The sequence below is a fragment of the Nesoenas mayeri genome (genome assembly GCF_963082525.1).
Source record: "Nesoenas mayeri genome assembly, chromosome: 1".
Taxonomy (NCBI): domain Eukaryota; kingdom Metazoa; phylum Chordata; class Aves; order Columbiformes; family Columbidae; genus Nesoenas; species Nesoenas mayeri.
Window position 1 is genome coordinate 93,192,129 of NC_137541.1, and position 21,921 is coordinate 93,214,049.

The window sequence follows — 21,921 nt, forward strand, 5'->3', positions numbered from 1 at the left end:
ATCAATTTTCTCTTATGTATATAGCAGGCTATGTGTTTCTTCAGGCGGCTCCATTCACCCATGGTACTCTAGGAACTGCTGTGTAATGAACAGTAACATATAAGCTATTCAAGGCATTTTCAGGATAATACTGTCCTATCAAATGCAGCTTGCAGAAGCTGTTTTCCATCTAAATGAGGTGCTGAGAACAGAGATTGGCACCCAAGCTCCCGAACTATGGAGATTTCCACTTGGGTCCATGGGAAATTCGGGCACATGAGACTGGTGTCATCAGCCTTTAGAGGACCCATGCAATGCAGGGTTTCATTGGGAGGTTTCCACCATGCAGCATATAGAGAGGGGTGAGTCCTGGCGTTTAGAAGGGCACATTGGCCAGCACACTTACCGCTACACATGAAATGTTGTCTACTTAAAGACCGAGTAGAAACAGTTACGAATTAAATCCGGTATATTGATGAGGTGCAGTGAAATACCTATAATAAAAAAGGGCAATAAAAACCCAAAAAAAGTGCAATTAAATATCATCTCAGTGCTAAATGGTCACCAGTTCAATTTGATAATGCTTTAATTTTGGATTAAGCATACCTAAATGGCTGAAACAAACTAGAGGTAGCCATTAAAATAAATATTCTGCTGTGGATATTTGCCAGTTTTGTTTGAAGGGGCTTTTGTCATTGAAACATGAAACTAAGGCACACACTATATGTCTTCTTCAAAAGTTTTCATAAAAAATAGCTGAAGGCTGAATAATTCTCCATAGCATTGTGGTTGAAGAAAAAAAAGTAAAAACCAACCTTTCTCAAGGAACACATGACAAGGAGAAGAAAAATAATGGAATTAAAAAATGAACAAACAAACGAAAATACCACACTTCTATGTTTTTTTCTAACTCACAACAAAATGGTCTTCCATTTAATGAATTTCAATGGGGCTGTGTACAGGGGCAAGCATCCTCGGGGCCCTGGGGGCTACGGCATATGTTTAGCAGAGGAACAAGCCATCCAGCACCCCTGGGCCAGTGGCCCCAATGCTGCTTGCTCAGAGCAGTTACCAAGCAAACAGAAACTACCGCTAAAAAGAGCAAATATAATAATATAATAGTAAATGGTAGAATAATAGTACAACTTGACTGAACAGGTTTGAAATTAACTCACCCTCTGTGGAACAAGCTGGGTTTTATTAACAGATATGGGCATTCTGCAGTCATTTAGAAGATGAGTTCATTTACAGGACAATCCTGCAGGACACAGACTGCCTTATCACAGCTTAGCTTCAAACTGCACAAAAACTGACTGACTGAACCCCAAGAAACTGAATAATCCTTCAAAGAGTAAGACTAGACTTTACCAGGATCAGAATTTTCTGTTTGACCACAAAGAAATTGTCTTATTTTCTTTTCACTGTTCTTCGGCTGAGAAAATCATCATCTTGTCATGAATTTACAGATCATTTCATTCATGCAACGAAGGATGAAAAACCCAGGAAGCACGATCTCTTTGTTTGAACTCAATCATTTATTCTACTCAATACCATTCCAGGCTGAAATTAAATATTTTCCTCTTCTTCACATAAATAAAATGCGATCCAACATATTATGCAGTTCTAATCTATTTTGGCCAGCTACATTTTTATGCTGATAAAGGAAAATTAATTTAACCATATATGCACAGGAATATCATCACATTGTGCATGGAAGATAAAATCTCACAAGGCATTTGGCTTGTAAATGTAGTTTCCAGGAGGATGTTCATTTCCAATTGCATTTTCCCCCCAATAGATTCTTAATTTGCCTTGTTCTATATGGTTTCCAGTTATCGTTTTGTATGGCAATAAAAATCAGTGAAGCAGCAAAAGCTTACAGGCCTATGCCTAGGTTTGATTTATATAATGAATGGTGCAATATCGTTGGTCTGCATAATCGAAATTCATTCAGCTCCCACTGTTTATAATGTGGTTGTAAAGTGCATTACCTATTTATTGATAAACAATCATTTTATTTGCAATACTGCTGGAAAAAGTAAGGCGTTGCCTTCATTTTCTTATTCCACACAGGCTTTATAGGTATAAACTTGTAAAGCTATGTAAAACCTGTTTATTACTATCACTTTCTGCTTCAAAGCCTTAAAGTAGACTCTCATCTCTTTACAAAGCACAACCAGTTAAAAAACACAGTCTGTGGGAAAAGGTCGGAATTTTAAGACCTGAAGTAACACTCATCTATATGTAAAAAATCTGAGCAATGAGTAAATTCAACAGCTGACCCGAATGTGTCTCAGATACCCTGCATTCTCCCCCAGCAGGAATGCTGCAGCTCCAACCACTTTCATGAAGTTCAATTTTCCCCTAATCAGAGGAAAAACAATCAAAATGTCATTTTCTGAGACATCTCCCCTGTAAGGATTTTCTTTTAATAACATTTGTTTAAAGAAAACACTGAAGCCTCACTCAAAATATTCTTAACTGTCTCTTGCGCAAATTTAATCAGGTGTATTAATCCTGTCATCAGGAAAAATTGCATGCACTTTTCTTTTTTTTTAAATTTTTCTCTCGTCTTTAGAAATGCTACATGCTGTATTTATATCTGTGATTTTACACTCACATTTTCCCCTTTATTTTCCCCCTTTCCTGATGGTGCAATTAAACAAAATCGTATTTTCCATGAAAGCTGTATTAATTCTGGTGAGGGTCATTAGACTGACAGCTTTGAAATAAAGAATTCTTCATTTACCCTACAAGAAAGCAGCATAACAATAACATGCCTTTATCCTAACCCTGAATGTACCAATTCTGAAGATGGGTCAGAGTAAATACAGTCTCAAGGGCCCGCTCCAGTTCATGACATCTCTCCAGGAGTGTTGTAAGGATCAATACTATTTCTTGTACAATGAGAATTCAATAACGTGTCCTTTCCTATAAGGATGCACCTGTCTCCAAAAAACTTATGTCACACTGGCCAAATCTAAGTCACTGAAAGGTGATCACTTTAATTTATGTCTGGATTGGACTAAGTATGTTTCAAGTGCTGGTTTAAAAAAATATGTGGCATTTTACTGCACCAGAACATGGACTTACCACATGAAGGTTTCAGCAGGTTTTACTATATGGTGGAAAAGCCAACCAATTTATTGCACTTAGTTCAAAGACTTAAACTGGAGGTCTTCTGGGGTGTCTCAGGCCAGCACTTAGACTTGGAAATCTCCTGCATTGTGTCCTCACCTTGGGATCTGCAATCACAGCTTCTTGATAAATGATGAAAATGGGAATTAACACCCTTGGTGCTTAGAAACAATTCTGAAACATGCTGCAAGGATAGGGTGAAGAAAGTCATATTGTTCACTGCTTAACCACATTTCTTGGGGGGAGGAGAGGCGGTGGTGAGGGGAGTGGATACTTCCCTCTCCATAGCAACTAAACTCATTTTTCAAAAGCATCGACCGAAGCATTGAACATGTGCCTTAACAGAAGATGTTTTGCAGTGCTAGCAGCAGGATTTCTCTTTCACTATTTCTTGGGGACAAAAAAAAAATAAAAAAATCAGTTCTTTAATAATTCTTCAACAAGAAAGCCTAGATAATGACTCAGTTATCCTGATACTTATCTCTAGAAATGTTCCACCTGTGAATGCAAGGCAGGTACCTTTATGAGTTGTTACAGCCTCGTATCTCTTGACATCTTCTGACCAAACATCCTCTCCTTCCAGCAATCTGGAGGATTGATTTATGGTGTTCAAAAGCCATTCCTGACATATATGGAGTCATTGGTATTGGCACACTGTGCTATTTCAAATGGACCTTACTATTTTTGCTCTCTCAAATGTAGCTGGCTATTGGATTTATGGTCCCCTATGAGGCAGCTTCAGCTGCTACGCTCACAAGTGTACACAGACTGTGCTACTTGCTTATTTACCTTTGATTTCTTGCCATTGAATGAAAGATTTAGGAGGTACATCGTGGACTGATTGATGCAGCAGGGCACCACACCGTTTTTTTCAGGTGCCAGGTCGCACTCATGGGGTTTCCTGTTGGGTGTTCTTGTGGTATTTGACTTTAGGAACCTGGGCCAGGGACTTCCTCTCCATGCCAGCAGCGATGCCCTGAGGACAGGGAAAAGCCCCAGGCATCTGAGAGGTGGATACCAAGAGCAGAAAGCCCTGAGACAAGAAAACTTGAAGAACAAGCTGCTCTGAAAGCAACCCTGTTGAGGAGCCACCCCACACTCCTTGGTCTCAGTGCTTATGACAGAGGGAGCTGCAGACAGGGCAAAATGAGAAAACCAAAAATACATCAGAGAGCTTTTTTTTTTAGGGTCATAGGTGTGCCTTGGTGGTTCATTTCACAGTGGTACAGTGTCACCAGCATAGGTGGGAAGCTGTAGGTTTGCTCCACTGTAACTGGCGTCATGCTGCAGTTGGATGTAGTCTATGAGGTGTCAGAACTGAGGCTGGGCCAGCCCATGGTTTTGCTAGCTAATGACATCTGAAGAACAATTATTCCATCCAATTTTCACCCATCTCACCCACAAATGGGAGGGAAAAAGGAACTGAGTTTGCTTCACATAAACTCTAAATTTATGATGGTTTTAAAAGTTAGAAGAAGCTGGAGCTTGAAATGGTATACAGTAATTTGCTTTTTCACATATTGAAAAGTAACATTCTTCTGTACAAATATTTTTCTTTGTCAGATTAATCTAAAAGATGAATTTCTAAATTACTTTGGTCATCTTTAATTTACTTAGACTATTCAAACATTCTTTTGAAACTTTTCATTAATCTTTTGCTAACATTTAATGACATCGAAAAAAGTTTTTCTTCTTATACTTCCCAAGTACTGAAGCCTTTTTTCCTTTCCCATCCTTTATTTGATTTTCTCTTTTGAGTCCTTACATCTTGTGCATGCCAGCTTCATTGACCAATGTGTACACAAGAAGCTATCTGTGATTTTTGGCTCAAGGAAAACAATACAACATAACATATTTAGTGCACTGTAAAACTGAACACAGAAAATTATAAGACAATGGGTAGAGAATATACAAATTTGAGGGAACATATTTGAATGTTTAGAGCTTAAACAGAGATATCTTAGATTTGGGATTTTTTTCCTGGCACTTGCTCTTCTCCACTCCTAGAGAATACAAATCATTTTTTATAGTTGTCATTCAAATTTACAGCATGTAGATTTATTTGTGCTTACCTTTCCTCCCCTTTTTTAACTACCAAACTTTATTGCTTATAATACAAAACAATCCTTAAAAGACTTACCAAATTCTAAAAAATGTATTGGGACAATTCTTCCTCCCCACCTCCGAATAATTAAAAAAGTCCACAACTTTAATAAACTCTGCCTGAAATTCAGGTACATTGATGTTATTTAGCATGCAGTTCTCAAGACACTCTAGCATGTACTAAAAAAAAAATCTAAAAATCCGGCTTTCAATAATGTGCCAAAGTAAATAACCATTTTTAATTTAAAAAAGAAATGCCATGAAGAGACATCAGTGAAATTTAATGGTAGAAGTTTTTACATCCTTTTAGAGATGTTTTTGTAGGAAAAAAAAATAGTTACACACAAGAATTATTAAAACCCAGTGGGTAGGTTTCTCTCTCTCAAGTCAGTGGTTTACTTATGATTTACAAGACTTTACCCAAAGCAAGAATCTGGCTTTTGTAGCCCATTTATTTGCAAATTAAAATGGAGATGATGAACGTACTTAAGCCCTTTACTGGCATAATAACAAAACGTATAAGACTTCCTCCCCTTCCCTGCAACTATGCTGACTGACTGAATGTGCTGTCAATATAGGAGATGGTCACAGTGTAGTTGTACTTCATTTGCTTTACTAAATGTACGTGAAGATCCATGTGTGTCCAGATGTGGTGTAAGACTAGGGAGCAACAAGCTTGGGGAGCAAGCTGACCAGCACATAAGATGAAAAGAAAATTTTATGGCACCTAATTACACGATAAACTAATGACTAAATACAAATACAGAAAAAAAATTGGATTTTTAAAACTGCAGCTGTGATTCTACAAAGGGACATTTTGATTTTCTCATCCCAATGCTATGGAGTTGACCCAGTGAATATCATATCACAGCCTCTTCTTACTGAATCACAGCATCTCTTGACTTCTGAAAGCAAAAAGGAGACACATCCACAATAAGAACTGTTTCCAATGAATAATTCAGCAAGCTCCAGTCATGAAACCACAGCAAGCACTGCACGGAAGATAGAGTATTTTCCCTGCCCATCATTATGTATGTTCATGCCACAGGGATTTTTCAATTATTGAACAGTGTAAAGTTGCCTTTGTTTGTAGAAAATGTCAGTTTGAATTGTGTGGCTTCTACACATTCATTTATGTTTGCCAAAGGCTACTTAATGTTAGCTTCGTTTTTCACTTCTCTGCTACACGAAGTTGCAGATCAAAAATACCGAATGATTATTAACATTTTATGAGGCATATTAAGTCGGATACTTTAACTGTCAAGACATTTCCAATAATTTCCTCTGATATTTTCTTATCAGAAAAAGCCCTAGTAATTTTGTTTTTATTCACCGACCTAACCATTTTCAACAACAGCTAATGTTACAGAAGTATAAGTGTCAAGAGTAACAAGAAATGAAAGGTGAACTAGCTAGTGTTAAGTTTGTAAGCTAATATCCCAGAAAATATTGCTGCTTTTATTTAATTCATATTAAAATTCAACCCACAGCTTAAGAAGGAGCTGTCTTTTCAATTTAGAGAGGATATGAGAGCAGTGTTTTGAGCAGGCAACAATATTCTTCATGTAGATATACTGAGCTTCAGTTTAGTGATGTAAGTGACTGATTTTAGCTAGTGATGACAGGAATGAAGGAGTTCCTGATATCTGAGCTTGGAGGCAAGCATCCACCATTTCCTGGGGCACCAGCAAGAATGGAAATACAACTTGTAAATTACAGTTATGTGTATTGTGTGGCAAGAGCTATTGCATTTATTTGTGAGTCATGGGGAAGAAACTCAAGTTTGTTTTATAATTATAATGGTGTTATCAAGTCTGTGCTGGTTTGTAAATCCAGGACATCTATGTCCTTAATTCCTTGGTTCCAGGATTTTAGCAGATCCCCAAATAGTCTCTGCACAGAAGAATCAGTGGGCTGGTAAGACAAAAGATGGATGTGAGGCATGGTGTTGACCCAGCTCCTGATCTCCATCACAGCAAAACACATGACATTTCCTCAGGAGGGAATTTTGGAAAATGCTAGATTCCCCCAGGAAGATTCCTACAATGGGTAATCTCTGTGCTTCAGTGCATTGATTAGCATCCTAGGTGGGGATCTGGCTCTCCCAGACACTTCCCAGGCAGGTCCTGCTGCAGAATTGACCCAGTTCTGCACAGGTGGGACTCTTGGAAATAATAGAAATAGTTCCTGCAGGTGAAGATACGGTCACCATCTCTTGAACAGTTAGGTGCTTTGTAGGTATTTTAAGATAATAAGAATGGGTACAATGCTGATGCAAAGGCCCTTACAATGGTGAGTCCCGTTGCCATCCAGACTGCAAACAATCATCCTACTCAAGAGATTTGAGTTCCCACACAACCATTACCCTTACACGAATGTTCCAATACACTAGGAGATCTTAAATTTTGTTTGTTTGTTTGTTTGTTTTTGTTTTTGTTTTGATTTGTCTTTTTAAGCACTCTGCATCTGCAACAACTGAGTACTACAGGATTGTACATATTACACTCATCTGGATGTTTTCTCCACTGGTTCAGATAAAGACTGTGCATACACTACAAGTCTTACACTAAATGGAGTATTCTATTAGTCAGACAAGTCAGACTGATTGTGAAAGCTGCCTCACAGTTTTATAACAAAACAGGACTGAGAAATGTGAAGTAACAGATTTTTTTAACCAAAACTTCACAAAAGGGTATTCTATTTCATATCTCTGTATCATCAACATCTATGTATGATAAACCACACTCAACAGAAAGCCACCATCAACAACATAATGACAAAAATCACAACTAGAAACATTCCTGGAATATCACCCTTTCCTATTATTATATTTTAAACTTATAAACAACATATCCATAGTCTAAAACCAATCACTCTGATGTTGAATGAGCTGCTAAATGTTAGGCACCGGATCTTCATAATCAGCTTGTCATCTAGAAACCCATAGAATAACTCCTTTCAAAGTCAGTCCACACTTTCCTAATTGTTTAATAATTGACATGGAACAAGATGATCCCTGTAGAGCTGAATACTGTTACCTTTCTTAACCCTAAAATACACTTCAAGGTTCCTGAAGTGATTTTGTTCCCATGGAGACAAAGTTAATAATTACAAATGTTATACCGCTCAGTGAGACCTGAGAGGCAACTTATTGATTATGAAGAAGTTTAACTGAGAAAGGTAAACTATAAAACATAAATGCAAAGTTATTCAGCAATTATGGATAATTAGTTCAACAATTTTGACTGAAAAATTACTTCTCAAGTATAGAACTGTGTGTATGTGTGCCCATCCACATGCTGGTTTAACTTCTTGTATTTACTTGATGCTTTCTGAGTACTCCCTGCTGTTAAATAATTGGGAAAAGCCGATGAAGGAAAGTTCAGAAGAAATTAACAGATGTTGTTAAATCTAAGTATTTCCAGAGGCTTACAAAGATTCTACTAATTAGCACACTGCAGCAAAAAATACAATGCAATTGCCTATTAATCACTGTATACCTTTTATATTTTTAAATGTGTGTAATCATTATATTTCTTTCCTCAGTCCTGCACCTTATGCTTATGGAATAAACATTAGAAATGCATACTTACCCTAAGATACTTGTCTGATAACCATCCAGCACTGGATATCTGTGATAGGCATTATGGGCATCCAAATCTAATGCACTTAAACACTGGATGCATTCCTGCGACATTTACATACCAATGTGCCCCTCTGACCCAGATTCCTTTTTGTGAATTGCAGCCAGAATCTCTGCCCTTTACCTCCCCCATCTGAACTCTTTTCTTACACAGACACCTTAAGTGAGAGTTACTCCTTTAACAAATGGGCCCTTGCAGCCATCACCTTCACCAAGTTCATGATGGCAAACCTGAGCACGCAGCTCATGAGTGGAGGGAACACAACCATCACCACAGGCTTTCCTGAGAGAGGCAGAGCACGATCTGGGACCAGCAGCCCAGGAGAGGTAACCCAAAAATCCAGTAAAGAAACCTACAACATTAAGACAGCTTGGAGTTACTGCTTGGTTGCTCACAGAGCCCCTGGTCACTGTCACTCTATCTATACGCCACTTTGAGGTAAGATCTCAGCTTTTGTGGCAGTTCTCGTGCACACACTGATCCTTTCCTTGTATGGGTGCCTCCTGTCAATTCTTGCCATCAATAGTAATCTACACCAGGCTGAAAAAGAATTATTTGATTATATGACACAAAAATCACTCATTGGCCTCATTTCTCCTTGGAGAAATGCATCTGAATATTCACCATATCTGACACTGTAACACCAATACACGGGGAAGAATTACCACTGGAATTATCCACCTCTGGTAGAGTTAATTAAACTCATAACATGATCCTCTCTAGACTCCATTTCCAGCTATCTGCTTACCGATGTGTTTTTCAAAGGTACAAAAGGACCAATGCAAAGGGATTAGAGAAGGGATTCATGATGAATATGAGGTTGTGAGCAATCATTGTGTCCCGCTCCTGACCTTTCTGATAACACACCACTTCATAAATCAGAGATATTTATGACATCCCCATTACCTAAGTCCCTTTTCCCACTTCTAATTTGCATAAGTCAAATTGACGGTTATGCATCTGTGCTCTCCATAGACATTACGACAGTACCTCTAAAAAATGGTAAATAAGACAACTAACCAATAACAAGCTTAGTCATTAACAAGTTCAGCTGCAAATCATGATCTGATCTCCCATGCTTCAGTAAATAGTTTGTTCTGCCACAAGTAAGCCAGGGTAGCTGGTATTCATGGGGGAAAATAAAAAAAAAAAATCAAAAAAAAAAATCAGTTTTTCTATGTAGCTATGAAAAGAAACAGAGATACTTTCCAGACTCCAAATACCCCAACTCTGTTCTCAACTCCCACAGGCTTCAGAAACCTGGGGAACCGGCTTTACCTCTCCATCCTTCAGCTCCCCATTTACAAATCTGAGTTCCTCTTTCCCCTCTTCTGCAGGACAGAATCCCTACATCTTACACACTGAGCCTGACAGAGATGATTATTCCAGCCAGCGAAATCCCACAAAGTTGACATGTTTAAGCCACGCCAAGAAAAAGTGCCGATTTCAAAGCCAGCCTGGCTTCAATCCAACATTGCACCTGTGGGACTTGACACAGAGCCACAGGATAATTCAGGCTGGAGGGGACCCTGGGGGTCTCCAGTCCAGCCTCTTGCCTGAAGTGGTGTCAGTCATGGAGGGCTCAAAGCCTAAACCAAAGGGAGGGAGAGGCTGCAGCACTGTTGCATCACTACATCACAGAGGTTGTGTCAGACCAGGCTGGGAAGAGGTGAGAGAAGCCATGGAGTGAGTCCTGATGTCTACAGCTGTGGACACAGGCTGGTCTCAAAACTATGGGCTGGCTTTAGTGGAACAGAGAATTAATAATAATGGGGGCTGGTGCAAATAAAGTGATTTGTGAGACTAACAGACAAGGAAGAGAAAATATATGGACCCACTGCATGGGAAATAAGAGATATTAACAGAGAAGGTTCTTTTGGTCAGACCCACTATTCACCCACCCTCTTTTTCAGCTCCAAAACAGGCTTTCATCTGCACATAGTTGCAGCTGGGAACGAAGAGGTACATTGCTAATAGGAAAAACTGGGACACTTCAGGCTGCTAGCATGAGATTTTCTGGTAGTGGACTGATATGACTTTGGTGGGTTTTGGCTAGTTGTCACCCCAGTTATTTCTTTGGGAATCAGTGCAACAGCAATAACACTGTTACTGCTTGTTTTCTGTCACATAAAAGTACTTGATGTACTGTCATACCCACTTTTCTCTGCTTGCTACCTGAACCTTCACTGCAAAGCCTTAAAGACATTATGGCTCACCTAAGACCACACCTTTCCTACAGATGCACATTAAAAAGCTCATGCATTTCACTGGGTGCTTATCACGTCCTTATGATATATTCCTTATTATTGTAACCTGAAATTTCATTTCCATGCCAATGACTCTCAGATCTGTCTTAGTGATGGAAAGCCCATAAGCTGCTCTAAGTTTCCTAGTTGCCTGTAGGACAAGTAAAGGCTGAATCAGCCCAGGCTTCCGTTATCAAATGTGTTCTGTAGAGGCTTAAAATGGGTGCTCTTTCTCTCAGCCTCAGTCCCTGATCACTGTCTACATATTTTGATGCTTCAAAAGCATCACTTGAAGCCTGAGCAAAGATCACATCTGCAGGGAAAAAGCTCATTCTGAGCTGATTTTCAATGAGCTTTTTAATTAGGCAGACCATGAGAAAGATGAGGCTATCTTTCAGAACACTGTATTTTTTTGACCAGGTCTGTTGGCAGTTTCCATAAAATCAAGCCACACACTTTTCTTTGGACAAATTCAGGGCAACACTCTGTTACACCAGCTCTATAAAAAATGACCTCTCTTCTTTCATCAGCATCTTCACAGTAAGGCTGCCAAAGAGCACTGGCATGAAAGATAGTTCAATGGGTATCATAGCAACTTTTCTTGGCATAGATATGAGAATGTTAAAGGAGAAAAGATTAATTTCAAGGTTATGGTGCTAATGTGCAAAAGCTTTTTAAGGGCAGAGCTCTGACTCTATTTGCAGTTTCATATCTGGGTATAATTTGCTTTTATTATTAATAGTCTAGTAAGACACTCCTCCTGAACCTTGACATATGGGTGTCTTTGTGACTACAACTTGCTAGATTTATGCTCTGTACATAGAAAGTTCCCTGAGGACTCTATGCCTGTGAGCAAGCTCTGTTTTATTTTTGACTCCTGAGTTTTCTCTGATGTTCTGTTTATCACATTTCCCCTCTCAGAATGGCTGTGCTTGAAATGACCTGTTGGGGTATGCAGGGGCAAATTGTGCTTGTAATAAGCAGGTTTCATGCACTAAGGTAAGCAGTACATTTAGAAAGAGTGCATAATAGAGTTCAGCAAATAAATTAAGAGCACTGAAGGAAATTAAAAAAACAAAACACAAACAAACAAAAACCAAAACAAACAATACACCCCCCCAACCAACCAAAAAAAAACCCAAACCAAAATGAAACCAAACAAAAAAATCCCCACCAAACCCAAAAAACAAACCGCAAAAAACAACCAACCAACCAACCAACCAACCAAAAAAACCCAAAAGAACCCACATAGTAATTGCATATAAGTCTTAGAACTGGAACTTATTTCTTAGTTTTGCATTGATACATATGATTGAAGGCAAGTGCTCACAACTTTGTCCAGTAGGGCTGTGGACACAAAGGATTTAAGTTTGCACCAGAACTTCAGTAAGGACAGTATAAGCACAAGCTTCTGAATAGGACTGAAGAAGCAGGATAAACTCTAGGGGAGTGCCACTTTCTACTAGGAAATTGGCTACAGCATCGATGTGCCTGTGTGTAGTGCAATGACTCCACTGATAAAATAGATTTAGTCCTAACAAAATAAGTAATCTTTTAAATTTTGTTGTGGTCAGCTCTCCACTTACTTCTAAGACCAGTACTCAAAGGCTGTGTAATTTGATTTACTTTACAGAGACCTTAGTGTCAATGCTGACCAATAGGACCAAGAAGGTTTGGAGCCATTAAAAAAAAAAAAAAAAGTTGGAGTTTTAAGGCTCTATTTTTTAGCAGAACTTACTGTTAAATATTATAATGGAGAGGTTTTCCTTCTTCATCAAACACATCAAGTGACAATGGGAGAGTCTTTCCCATTTATAACACATAAATTTTAAGTCATAGGTCAGGAATGTAAAGAGCTTGGATTGCTTTTAATGAAGCCACAAGCATTTTACAATGAGGCAGCAAAACTCCTGATTATTAGCAATCCCATTTTTAAGTAGAGTATGAAATGGAATAATACATTTTACACAGTTGACGATAATTAAAGTAGAAAAATAAGGAAGCATATCAGCAGCTTCTTATTTGTACATGTGGAAGATACCAACTGTCCTAGGCCCACAAAGGTTAGATTTCAGTGCAGGTTTCATTCCAGTATTGTATTAAGACCAGTGATTTATTCCATCCAGGTCAACAAGCCTTGTTGCCTTTGCTTGAAGAGCAGGGAATCACATGGAAGGCTTCTTTCTTGCAGGCAAAGACACTGCATGGATGGATTTTTTAATACATCCGAGATTTATTCCTAAAACCTCCATCACTGGTTTCTCCACAATCAAAATTCATCACGCACCTCTGAGCTGATATTATGTTTAAAATCCTGAGATTACAAATAGCCAAAGCTCTTTTCCTACAAGCCGCCTTCTCCTATTTTTCAACATCATTACTTTTTAGCAAATTGCCACACTTAAGCAAGTTGTTTTGACATGCTTTTAGGAGGATTTGCATCAGCCGTAAGGGTGGTTTTATAAGATGTGTGATATTAATTCTCCTCAGTCTCAGCATGCTTGAAGAAGAAAAAACAAAACAGAAAAAAACTACATGAGTTATTAGCCTCACCACTCTTCATATGGGTTCTTGTAAAGAGAATGCACAGTAAAACAGTTTCAGAGTCCCACTGCACATATGATGCATCTTGGTATTGGGGTGGAGAGAGGAAGGGAGAGCAACAGGACCAAAAGAGACAGACGCACATAGCCATTTCAGAAATGAAAATGCGAGTTTCAGCTTTCAGAAAACCTAATGCATGCAGGGCTGGTTATGAGGAAAAGCACAGACCTTTGGTGGCAGTTGAGGGATCTGTGGCACCTCCAACAAAAGTACAGAGCAAATGCATCCAGTGACTAGAAAATAGTCCTGTTATGTTAGTAGATTTGGGGCAAGTCTAGGCCTTATACCTCAGCCTCAAGTTGTGCCAGAGACTTTGTGCCCTGGCCCCTGCAGAGAAGAAACACAAGGCTCTAATATCTCTCTTCCTTTCAGGACCAGCAAAAAATCATCAGGCCCTGAATAGATCTTAATAAACTAACTAATAAATAAATGTCTGTCTGAATAAATAAATGCAGCTGAAGGAAGCAACACAATATGGGGGGCGGGGGGGGGGGAGAAAAACAAACAACCAACCACAAACAACGAGAAGAAACTAAAAAAACCTGTCAAAATCTAAAGACAAGTTCACTGAGTCAGGCCAGAATTTACAACTTGTGTGTAGACTCCCTAGATACACGCAGTGTCATGAACTGACTAGGGACATTTTGCCACCCTTGTTTTCAGGCTGAATCAGCTACATCACCTACTGTCATCAGTAACGGCGGTATATCCTTAAAATATTACTCCAGGCTCAGCTGTCTCATTTTTTCCTTACAGACCTCCATGACTCCACTTACAAAAAACAAAACATAACAAAACAAAACAAAACAAACAAACAAAGAACAAACAAAACCTTACCCACCCCAACTTTTAAAGTAAAATTTGTATTTTCCTGTTTATCAAACAAAATATTTAGGTCACTTTGCAGGAGCTGCGGCACACAGGTAAAACAGTATTTAGCTTTACAGTGTCACATCTACCTGAACTAAATTACTGCATTGCTATGATCTTCACAGGACAAAGAGGATTCAATAGCAGAAAGAAGTAGTTGTTTATGGGACTGTAACAATGATTAGTTTAGGCTAAGTCAAAATCCAGGGAGTATTGCCAATTCTTTGACACCATCTGCGAAGCTCCTTGCTAACTTTGCAAAATGTATCTTCTGTGTATGCAAGAGAAGTAAAAGCCTTACATCTTTCTGTTCTAGGGTTAAGCAATACTAGATTAAAGGGTTTTGTTTGTTTTCTAAAAGAAGGTTATTATACTCCTTCTTCAATTCAGCTTTCTCTGTGGAAGCGATGAAGCTTACCTACACAACGAATGGACCCTTATATCTTAACTCAAGCCCAACTTGTTTAAACAGATTATTTTTTAAAAAAGAGACCATCATCTGATTTACTTGAAACCTTTTTTTGCAGCATCTGTTGCAACTCAAGGTCAATTTGCGAACAGCCAGAAAGAGACAGAAAGACAGCTGGTCCCAAAGGTTGTGAACACAAGTGGCACACGCTGATCTGCCACATTTCTTAAGGATTCATATCCACTGGCAAACACAAACTCCAGGCATCCATGGTGCTGCTGTGACTTCAGGGATTGGACAGTGGGTCTTACTCTTTGCAGAGAGATGAGCGTGGATATGAACAGCATCCCTGCCCTCATGCTTGTGGTGGAACAACAGTGTGGAAAACTGAGAATACCCAAGACACCAACATAGGAGTGACTTCTCTTTCATATAGCCTCGGTATGCCCAACAGGCCACAGTGGTGTCACGAGAGTGTCTGCACAATCAAAGCCAAGAAAACTTCATGCACACCTTCTGCCATGAGAATAGAAGTTTGGGGTATGATTTTTTTTTTCTAGTTCAAGACATCTTACACATCTTGCATTATAAAGGTGGTTGTAGGAGCATGAATTTAATGAGAAAACTATGACATTTTAACCAAATCTATTGCCAGCAACAGCAGCGTAACATGAAATGAGGATGATACTGCGTTTAAGCCCAGGAGGCCTCCAAGACACAGCTTACAGCTCATCAGTAGTCCACTGTTGGCAGTCCATGAGTGAGGTTACTTGTGCTGAGGTTTGGTGACAGAACTAAAAAACAGTAGCTGTAAAACGTTGCTTTTATATGCGGAGAGAGCTACTGTCAAAAGCTGTTTCTGACAAAAGATGTTTCTGTCAAAACAGAGACTACACAGTTATGTAGGCATTTGGACAAGGCTTTATTATTACTTCTTTTTGATGAACCTTCGTTTCATGTTCTTGGAACTGAAATCTTTTCACTTTTCTTAGAAAAATAAAATTAATTTTACTTAAACAAATTAGAGATTTAAATTTGAAAAAGCAAGCTGTAGTGTCAGGAAGTCTCCAGTGGGCTCTCCCAGCTTCTGTTTTCCTGAAGTTCACAGTACTCTGCCAGACAGGTATGTGTCATGAATACACAAAATAGGTCTTATCCACTGCGCATAGTGAATAACACCGTGCACGGACAGCACAGCATGCTGTTCTGTGCTGCTCTGTTGCTGTACTCATAGCATGAAAAGAGAAAAGCAAGACAGTGAATAGAGGTATCAGCTGTGCCACTTCCACAGCATGGACCTCCTAGTATTTCACCATTTCAAGTTATAGAATAGACACAAAATCAGACTACAAAACCACAAAGTTCAACCCATTCATATTCCTGAAGCTTTCTTCAGCTGACAGAAGAAAGGCCCTATATGAAAATAAATTTCTCTTTCATTAGCTGCAGCATTACTGGCAGCAGCAGCAGTTCCCTGGGATGCCAGTCTCCCGTCAGCTTCGGTCCATCCATGAGAATAAACTTGCAGCCACTCACCCCATCCCCCTGCCCCCTGCTGGAAAGGCAAGGCTGGCATCCAAAAATCACATCACCAGCTCCTCTCCCCCTCTCCACACCCCATGTTCATGCTCACCCTTTGCCACCAGCCTGCTCTCAAGTGTCAGAGCAATAATCACTGCTGGGACTGGCCGTGTAAAGGATCTGTTGCTGACAGAGAAAGGAAAGCAGGGAACAGACTGAAATGTCAAAGAAATCATATCAGGATGGAAAAAGGACTTTACTCAACAACAGCTGAGACGACAAGGGCCTGAAGGACCAGGGAATATCATTCCCATCTGAATGCTACCATCTACTCAGTGGCTACACAGGACTGTGAGTTTCTCCTCAAAACAAGGCATTTATTTTCACACTAAGGCAACAGAGGTTGCAGGGCCACAAGAAAGGGCAAGACATGAAGAAAACCAGCCCTTCAGACTTTCCCAGTTCACTTGCACGTTTAACCTGAGATGAAAGCCATCCTCTGCTGAACACAGGCTGACAGCTTGGTGGGGCACAAATGCTTTGGGTGAAGCAAGCAAGGATCATAACTCAAGAATGGCAACAGCTGCAGAGACCTGTTTGCACAGAGGTCTGTGCAAAACATAATGCATGAATTCAGTGTATTTCCTAATCATGGGCCAGTGTTCCCCGCTCTGTGTCCAAACACCCTTGTGGCTGTCAGTCTGCTGGCAGTAGCAGCCTGTGTATGCGTTGGGCTGCATGTGATTGAAGGTTCCCCCATTGCACCAGACAGAAATCCTCTCTGTCTCTCTGGTCCTAGTGCAGTGGCCCCCATCCCTGGCTCCAAGAGCTTTCCTGGTTACGCTGTATGTAATTCAGAGTTTCTTCACTGCTTTGTGTCATGCATGATATTTAAAAGAGCAAGCCATCCTCTTCTTTTGTCAGCTTATGGTGTATTTCATCTCCCACTATCTCATAAAGTGACAGTTTGATTATAATGTAATTACTTTTTTTAGTGAACCTAGCACATAATTTTATTTCCAGATGAGTTTATGTTCCTTATATTTAAGCTCATTATGAACAAGAAGGCTGCACAGGAAAAATACAAAATAAGCTGCTTTTTTTTTTCCTTTCAAAGGTGAACGTTTTGAAAAGCCTATGTAGTCAGGGAAAAGATACCAATATCACACAGTAGAAAAGATGAATTTCAAACATGAGAGCACAAACAAGCTTGAGAACCCTTTAAGGCTTTTACATGGAAATTGAAAAAATAAATATTTAATTTTCATTGCTTGGAATTTGGTAAAAGCTAACAGGCGGAATAGATTAAATATCCAAGAATCAAGGGCCTGAGAAGCTTAGACTGGAGAGCAGCTGCAGATGACCATGGCAGGGATAGCGCCAGTTCACAAATTGGTGAAATTAAAGTCTTTTTTATTCAGTCAAGTCTCTAAGCCTCCCGTGGCTGGGTACTTGCCAAGGAGCTCGTTTGCAAGTCAAGTATTATTTGTTGATGCTAAGAAGCACAAGCTGATACATTTTGCCAAAACATGTGACAAGAAAATCCATGTAAATCAACAGTGCTTTGCAGCAGAAACTGTGGTTCCTCTCTGAAAACTGTCTTAGTAAAATGGCACCCTGGGGTTTCCTGGTTATTGCATCCCAGTGACTTCCAAATCCAACAGTATCAGCTCAGACGCAAGTGAGAATGATTTTTTTAAGTGCTGCTTCTATGAAAATAGAAATAAAATCACACAGTCAGGATGTGTTTCTGGCTCATGCATCAGCAATGTAGATCCTACTGCCAGTATTTAGTCAATAATCCTATTTACAACTCACAATTCAGCTTCCTATCATTCAGTTTGCAATTTATTGGCATTAAAGGGAAGGAAAAAAAAAAATCCAGAAGGAAAAAACCAAAATCCTAAAGAAAACATGTTAACTTACCCCAAAACTGAAATCGGATCCTCATTGTCATCCATTTCTTTAACAATGTTTTTTCATCTGCTCAAGCATTTGCTGATGTAACTCTTCTATTGAAACTAGAGGTGAAGGGCAGTGGACTATGGTGACTACATGTTTGCTTTTTCTGAAGTGGAAATTACTTAAATAAGAATCAGTAGAAGCAAACCTTTTAACAGTATGGTTTGTGCATAAAACAGAAGCGAGAGATATTGTGAGTAAATCTGCTTCTCGTTGCCATTTTGCCATTCAGGACACTGCAGATGTGGCTGGATAATGGTGTCATTTGACAACTCTGACTTGTACGACTTAATGCCACCACCAGCCAGGCTGCAACCTGGGACCAAAGAATGTCCTGCTGAAAACTCCCAAACTTTGCTCCTTGCAGCATGTCAGGACTATTCCTCTTTGACAAGAGATTGATTCACAATATATTTCCTGGAAATACACAAAATTTTAGTTTAGAAATATATAGTTATGCTGTTTTCAAACAGTTGTGGGATCATTTTCCCATATTTCTAAGTTTTAGGCCACTGATAAGCAACCTGATCTGCTGTAATGAGAGTATTGCTCGTTTTCTACACGGCATCTGTCCAGCATCTCTCCTGAGACACTTTAAGCTAGCATGTAATATTTTGATATTCCAGTCACGTATCCCACCTTTTTCTATTGCCTTGCCACAGACCTCAGCGCACCAACTTAATTCTTCATTTGTCTGGGCCTGTCAATTCCTCCATTTCCACACGCCCACCTCAGTACCAGCCTTCTGTGAGATGGTGGGAAAACTCACAGATTATCACATACCACAACATCATTTATTTACTCTATCAAACAGGAACTATTGATTGATTAAGCTCATTCAGTAGCAAACCTGCAACATAATTTTAGCAAGATATAGCTCAGTTCCATGTAAGAATTGGACACTAGAAATTCAGATAAAAGATTTGAAACACAGTTGCTTTGCTGTTACCTTTTCAAGTGAAAAAAATTAACACTGTAGCAAAAAAAACTAGAGAAAAGAAAAGGAGAACTCATGTGAGGAAAAAATCAGAAATAAAGAGGAAAACAGCTTATATTAAAGCTTACCAGTCACTGGTGGTATCATGGAGGCTTCTGAATGAATAAAGCATTTCTATTAATTATAATGAATTAAACAAGTACTATTAACTTCACGTTTGCTGCAAAATATATTTAAAAAAGGGACAAGTGAAATTTTATTTTTTTTATTTTTCCTGAAACCAAGTTATTGTCTCAATTAAGTGACTAGGATCTGTCTACCATGAGAGCTTTTTGTATTATATCTTTAACACTTAAAAAAGTGTTGGTTTTTTTTGTGGTTTGTTGTTGTTGTTGTTGTTTTTACACAGAGCAACCTATTCCCTTCTTCCCCAATCAACTCAGATTAACAGTTTTTGTAGATGAGCCACAGAGCATCAGAAAACAAATATCACTATTGACACTACCTTCTTTTAAAGCAAATCCAGTGGAGGAGGTCAGAGAAGGTTCAAAATCTCATCATTTTTGGGCACATTCGGATTTTCATCTGAGGTCTACTGTCCCTGCAGAGACCTTCAGACTCCACTTTCTCTTTGTTTCTCTGTGTCACTTATTTAGGCTGTTAATCAATGCTGAGGCATCAGACTTCTTCCTGCTGTTTCCGTAGAGGTCACTAAACAGCCCAGGGACACACAGGCCTAGAGGAGTCTATGGCTATAGAGGTCCCAAATCCACAAAACAAAGATTTTGCAAAGTAAAGCCATAAACGGGACCAGAGAAGGCAGGCAATATAAAAAAAGTTGGAACCCTCCTCCTTATCCAACAGCACAGAGCATTTCTCGACTTTAACTTGCCTGATTCCTTGCCCACCTTCCAGAAAATGTGAGTCATAGCTGAAGGTGTCTTCTCAATGTATTTAACTGCCCCTTTGTTTTATTCTGTTCTAGTCTGAAAAATAACTGAATTAAGAATTTTAAATCATGGCAAAAAGGACATTTAAAAGCAGCACTTACCAAAATTCCTGTTTTGAAAGCACAAAGGGTGCAACTTGAATTAAGGCCACAGCACCAGTCCTTCAGGTGATAATTCAAAGCAGCCTTTGGCTTCTTCATACTGATGCAATTAAACAAATATTTTCTTAAGTGGCACAGGACTATTTAATTTTGAAGTTGTTTTTTCCTCAAATGAGGAAGTGGCCTGAAGGTCAAAGTTCTATTTGACAGAGAAGTCATGAAGCTGGTGATACCTTTACAAAATAAAATGCTGAAGTTTTTGCTAAAAATCAACTCCATCGAAGAAAAAAAAAAAAATCACGTCAAGAGTCTTATTATATGACTCCATTAAGAAGATCTTTTTAATCAATACATGGTATGCAGTCCACATAACTCAATTTGAGAAAATTTTAAGTAGATTATATCTTGGCAAGACGACCTTATAGGTCACTTTAAACTCAATTTTTATCTGTCCAAATAATGAACTGTAGAAGGGTAAGAGATTAGCACTTCACAGTATATTTTAGTCCAATCAAAGGTTTCCTGAGAGGAGGCTATTGTACTGAATTGTCAAAATCTTGTCTGGATTATCATATAGACAAGAAAAACCCCGAGAATTAATATCTATCAGTTTCCTCTGGCAAGATAAATAAGGCACAGACAAGGTGCTAAAGAAATGCAGACAGTCACTTCCATTAATGAAAAAGCTTACCCGAAACAACTGAGGGAATGCTAAAAAAGGAAATAGTAACAAATTCCCCAATACAAAACTATAAAGATGATAGATATCTGTGAGACATTATTCAAAATATAATTAAATGTCTTGTTTCCCACAAGTAATTCTTGACTCTTCATTCTTTTCAGTCACAAATGATTGCTACGTTTCTTCAGGTTTCCTTCTTTCCCATGAACATCAACACCATAACCCAACTTTTACCCTGCGTTTTTATCTTCAGCTTTTGGGGAGAGTAGTAGGTGCAAATCCCAGCATTTCTATTCCCTCTGGCTTGCACTTCCATACACAGAAAGCAGGAGGGGGAAGAGAATTAAGAGGCAGCCTGACCTACTGCCTTCCAGAAGGGAGACCCCCCTTCTATCTCTGATGCTTTTGACAGACTTGTGTCTCATACATTCTTTGGTGACTGCCAGGAGCTGACATGCCACTACGTCCCCAGGCCACCTGTTCCCACGTTTCCCCATCTTTCAGCCTTGAGAAGATTTTTTTCTTTCTTATAGCTTAGAGAAAGCTTTTTTTTTTTTCCCCCCTTCTCTACCAAGGATGGGGAGAATTGAGCACCTTTTCACTGCCACTGTTCTTTACCTACCCACACAACACTAAGTCCCCAGTTTCAGTGATCTGTGCTGAACTTTTCCCTTCTTCCAGCCCTTCCCAATGCTCTCCAGTCCCTGATCACACCATGGACACAGGAAAGGCTGACTTGCAGAGTGCTGCCCCACCTCTGAGATCCTGTGCCCCT